At 40.4% G+C, this 5,462-nt stretch overlaps 1 protein-coding gene across 1 annotated transcript in view; it reads right to left on the reverse strand.

Annotated features, from left to right (window-relative positions):
- Positions 1-5,462, reverse strand: part of DGKI (diacylglycerol kinase iota) — a 316,603-nt gene that overhangs the window by 262,024 nt on the left and 49,117 nt on the right. The window contains exon 5 of the mRNA XM_027770499.1: positions 2,824-2,889. The gene's annotated coding sequence lies outside the window, so the exon portion shown is untranslated. The remainder of the gene's footprint in view (positions 1-2,823; positions 2,890-5,462) is intronic.

The raw sequence follows: 5,462 nt of genomic DNA on the forward strand, positions 1-5,462 counted from the left end.
TGGTTTCGGATCCTGCAGGTACAGCACAGAGTTGAACAGAACTCAAAGCTGGAAGAGAAAACAGAACTCAAAACAGTTTCTGAATGTGGAGTACTCGTGCATAGTAGAGGATTTTACAGATTAAGAATCCCAGAAGAGAGACCAGCAGATGCTGTAATGGTTGCATCACTAGACTCCCACATAGTCGACCGTGGTTTGAGTCCCAGACCCAGAGGTTTAAAACTCATGTCGGGCACATGTGCATGTGTGCCCAAAATCTTGTGAGGAGAATGGAGGAGAAGGGACTGCAGCATGGCCTTCCCCCACAGGAGGGTGATTTCTCACTTTCTGTCTTTGTGTCTCTCCGTCTCTCCAGCAAGCACACATGCCCTATAGCAAAAATCTCTAAAAAAAAAAAAAAGAATCCCAGAAGATGATGCTACTAACATTAGGATGCTAATGCTAACACAAGAATGACTTTCAAAATTTTAGACAAAGAAATAATTAAAGTTAAGTGAGGTTAAAAAAAAAATGCTTGAATTAATATGGCAGAGAAGGAACAATCAATAGCTCACATAAGTAGGATGCTAGAATTGCTACATTAGGTACAGCTGAAAACCTCATCAGTTGCCTATGATCTCCAAGAGGCCCAAAGGGCACTCTACTTACCCAAGCAATAAGAAATGTGCTACTAAGAAGGGCACAATCACTTTTGAGAAACTCAAAAATGGCTCTCCTCTGAAAGTTAACCCTGATGACCACAAATGCCTTGCAGAATGAGTGGTCTAATAACAACTGGAAGAATAGACGTCCAGAATAAGAAGGACCAAGTAAAAGCACTTAACCATCAAGGCATGGTGGGTTCACTTATTCCAAGATGGAAGTTTGCAGTTGATGGGGCCTGACCTACCAAGAACTACAGAACTGGTTAATGCAGTATGACAGCCATTCTTAGAAGTAAGATAGATTATTAGATGAAATGGGTATTGCTCAACTGAAATGATCAAAAAACATTGAGAATAGATGATTAAGAGAGATAACAGATACTCCAGTAAAAAGTCATAATCTTTTGTCCTGTTTCTGGACTGAAGCCAGTTTTCAAAGATAAACTCCACTGATTGAAGGAGAGGACAGGTCCCCAGGAGAAGAATTCTGCAACATCACAGCAAGCATTTATGATAACAGCTCTCTGGCCTCTAATTGTAAAGACCTACAGTAATTTACTTAGGTAGTTGTACACTGGGAAGAGAAAAATGTCCAAATATTCCAGAAACTATTCTAGGTCCATTTGTAAACCCAAAGACATGGGTAGGAAGCAGTATGGTGATTCCCTGTTAGATTAAGGGTATACAGGACCCAGTTTTTTAAAAAATGGAGTACTAGATTGGCTTGTTTACAGTATCTACTGGCTCCACAAACCCATTAAGATTTGTCTGTTTCTTGATTCTATAATTGAAGTGAACATATTTGGTAATTGGCAGAACTCTAACATTGGTTTCTTGGCCTACAAGGAGCCAAGACAGCAAAGAAGCCCAAGTGAAACTCTCAAACCTCCCTCCCAGCCATATCTAAATAAAAAATAATGTCACAGTCTCAGAAGTAAAAAGCAGTAGATGATATTAAGTTATCGATTTTTAAAGTTGTGATACGGTATTTTTTAAAAATTATTATTTGTTTAAGTGCCATCCTTAAAGCCTAAAAGAAGGAGGAGGCAGAGGTAGAATATTTCAACATGCTTCATTTAAGTCACCCGTCGAGACACTATAAAACTAGAAAGACACTGGAGAATGATGCTAGACTGGAACAATTCAATCCAGCATATTCTGATTACAAGTGTAAAGCTTGGATCGTCCAGCCAGGAATACATGGCATGTGGTCATTGATTTGGGAAATAAATTATTTTCTATCCCTCTCTGAAAGGAGTGTATAAAACCCTTTTTGTTCATACGTAGAGTTAACAGTATACTTGTATAGGCTTGTGACAGGGATTTTTAACTTTTCTGAATGTTATCCGATGGAAAGCTAAGGGACCTGCATTCTGCAGAACCTATCTTTGTCCAACATGTCATTGACATTATGTTAAAGTGGATGAGAAAAAAGCGGCAGGTACATTGGAAGCCTTGATGATACTGAAGGTGGGGACATAACCCCATGAAGAATCGCAGGTCTCGGATGTTAGTAAGGCTTCCGGTGTCGATGTTCCTACGTATGCTATGTAAATGATGAAATAAATATGGTGTGGCAGTTGTCTTTATGAGGGTTTGTTTGTTTCGTTTTGTTTTGAGAGAGATTTTTGCTACATGGCAGGTGCGTTAGCCAGACAGACAGAGAGAAACAGATAGAAAGTGAGGACCCTCCCCCCAACTCCAGGGAGGATGGTCACACCGCAATCCCTTCTCCTCCATTCTCCTCTCAGGATCTTGGGTATAAGCACACATGCACCCGGCATAAGTTTTAAGCTAATAGGTCCAAGACTCAAACAATGGTTGACCACATAGGAGTCCAGCAACATAACCATTATGCCAGCTGCTGGTTCCTATGAGGGATTTTTAACAAAATAAGAAAGGTTATATTTTCAAAAATCAACAATCAATGAAATTCAATTAACAAATGTATCCCTCTCTTAAAATATGCTTACTCCCTTTACCAAGACCACACCCTCTTGTGCTGAGTTCTAGAACAACTTTAATATACTTTACGGAAAAGGGACCTGGAGAAATAAGGCCTTTAAGAAAGGAACTGATGTATCGGACATTGGATTTGGGGATAGGATGCATCTACCTCAAGCACTTGCAAAGGCCTGAGGCACCCCTGCAATGGCCACAGGGTGGCCAGGCCCCTTACCTTGCCACACTGCTTACATTTTCCCTCCTGCCGACGCCTGTGCACCCAGTGATGACGCACAAAATTCTGTGGGAAAACAAAATTAAATGAGTATGTTCTCATTTGCAAACCTCCATATTCATTTGTTAATGTTTAAACACTATAAATTAATATAAACCAGAATCTAAGCCCATATAAGCACAAAAACAATTATGTCTAGGTATGACTTGTTTAACAGGAAATATGAATCCACTCGGAGAAATAAAGCTGCATCCCCAGTGATTTTATCTATGAAGATTCCACCTGCTAAAAATTCTACTATTTCTCCAGGTCTTCCTAGTGGCGAGGGCCACTCCAGATTACTGTTACTCTATGTTCTCCTAGACAAACACCACAGATTGGTGAACCTGCTAGAAGACATTGGGGTGAGAAGCATGAGGCAGGTAAAAGAAATAGGCAAAAATAAGTGAAGGGGTGAGGAAGAGAAGCCAAAACAATATCCAATTCAATTTAACAAATGTGTGCTGGATGCTTTGAAAGGCAGGTGCTGTACTACACAATGTAGCTAGAAAGAACTGAAATCAAATTCTCAGGAAGATCTCCTGGCACAGGACATAGATGTGAGAATTTTTCACTAGATAAAGTAAAAGAAAAACTAAAGGCACAGATGTCAAAACTGAAATATGTCAGTGTATTGATGGTGTTTTGCAGTGATTCTATGTTTAAACAATCCTTAGGGACCTTGAACTAGATTAGCTGCCAAGGTCTATTCTTGTATTGGGCTGTAGGAAACACAGAACACCTTTTTCTTCCCAGAAGATGATCATTCCTGGGGCAATAAGTCAAGCAACACCCATCACTACTAGCTTTTAGGAAATATTACAAGAGAGAAACTCATCTCCAGGGCCAGTGGCACAGGCAAACCCTAATAACTTACATACAGCTCCTCTTCTTAGATGGATATCCTAAAGTACTTCCTAATTTTTTTCTTTTAGCCTTTTTTGAGAAAACACAATTTACCTGATACTAACATGTCAATTATAGGATCAACAATAATCCATATTTTCCCTTGAAAAGGCTCTTTAATATGCCTTCAGTCATTCAACAAATATTTACTAAATGCCAACCACTTGCCAGGCCCTGTAAGTACAGATGGACATAGATAATAATCAGTGTGGTCCAGTCACAGTGGCACACAGGTAGTGCCACCATCTGACAGGGTGGAAGCCACACCTGAGCTAATTGGGAGGGTGGGGCAGGAGGATCACAATACCAGGGAAAGCCTGTTGGTAATACCTATCTCTGTATTTCTCTCTCTCTCTCTCTCTCTCTCTCTCTCTCTCTCTCTCTCTCTCATGAGAGAAAAGGGGAGGAAGGAAGGAAGGCAAGAAGGGAGGGAGGGAGGGAGATGAAGAGAGAAAAGGAAAGGCAGGCAGGGTGTAAGAAAGGCAGGAAGGAAGAGAGACAGAAAGGAAAAGAAAATAGATTAGTGTCAAGGGAAAAAAGTGGTAAGGTAAAGCATGAAATTTGGAGTGACAAGAGTTCCTCTAACAAGCATTAGCATTATCAAAACCCAAATGCCACTTTTATTTCTCTTAATAATGTCAAGTCAATTTAAACTAAACTAAACAAAGACCCTGGAGAAATAATGGTCTTTTAACTATAATAAGACATAAAGAAGCATAATGGTCTCACAAATTAGTCTAATTTTTATCTTGCTTTTCCCACTGCCACAGTTTAATAAAACAAAGACACATTCTTGTATCGTTCTCAGGAAGAAGTTAATAATAATAGCTAGCACTTACTGAATTACTGTGGGCCAGACACTTTTAAAACATTTCACATGGAGCTAACTTGGTGGAGAAGTAGTAACATGCTGCTCAACTAAGGCTGGATCCATGTGGAAGATCACAGGTTTGGGTTCCCTGTCAGCCTGTTCGCTAGGCATAGACACTCATGATCCTAGCTGTCTGGAAATGCTGGTGGGGGTGGGTGGGGACCATGAATCAGATCCTATTAAGAATGCTTGTCTTCTTTTCTCTCCCTCTTTAAAAAATAAACCTAAAAATACATACATGTATTACGTGTAGTAATTATTTTGTTGAGAATTCTCATGAGTAGAGATCCCATTCAATCGGGATGGACTCCTGTGAGCTGTCAAAATGTTAAAATGTTTCTATATTGGTGTGTAAATTGCAGTGTGGTGCCCCTACCATCTCCTTGGTGCCTCCCCTGTTACCAGAACAACCCCCACATCCTTTCCACATTGGAGACCATTTTTAGTCTACCTCCTCGTTATTAATCAGTTAGAATGTTTATTTCTGGGATGGCACGTCTCCAGGATCCTGTTCCAAGAACTCTCTTTTAAACACAAACTCCATAACCTAGGCAATGCCATTGGCTCTCCCTAAGAACCTCAGAAGACTGGGCTGGTCCAGCTAGTGGTGGTTGTCTGTGCAAGCCTCTGTATCAACATGGACAGATTTGGGCCCCATGGCTGGCTCACTTTCAAGACTATGGCAGCAATTCCAGAAACCTGCCCAATTATCAGTTTCCATCTTATTAGTTCAATGCAAAAACTCTATTGAAGATGAAGGTACTGGATTTTCCAATGCTCCACTTTACAGGTAAGGCTACTGCTGAACCCTTCATCCTCTCCC

This window comes from Tupaia chinensis, unplaced genomic scaffold, assembly GCF_000334495.1.
Source record: "Tupaia chinensis unplaced genomic scaffold, TupChi_1.0 Scaffold000140_1, whole genome shotgun sequence".
NCBI classification, from domain to species: domain Eukaryota; kingdom Metazoa; phylum Chordata; class Mammalia; order Scandentia; family Tupaiidae; genus Tupaia; species Tupaia belangeri.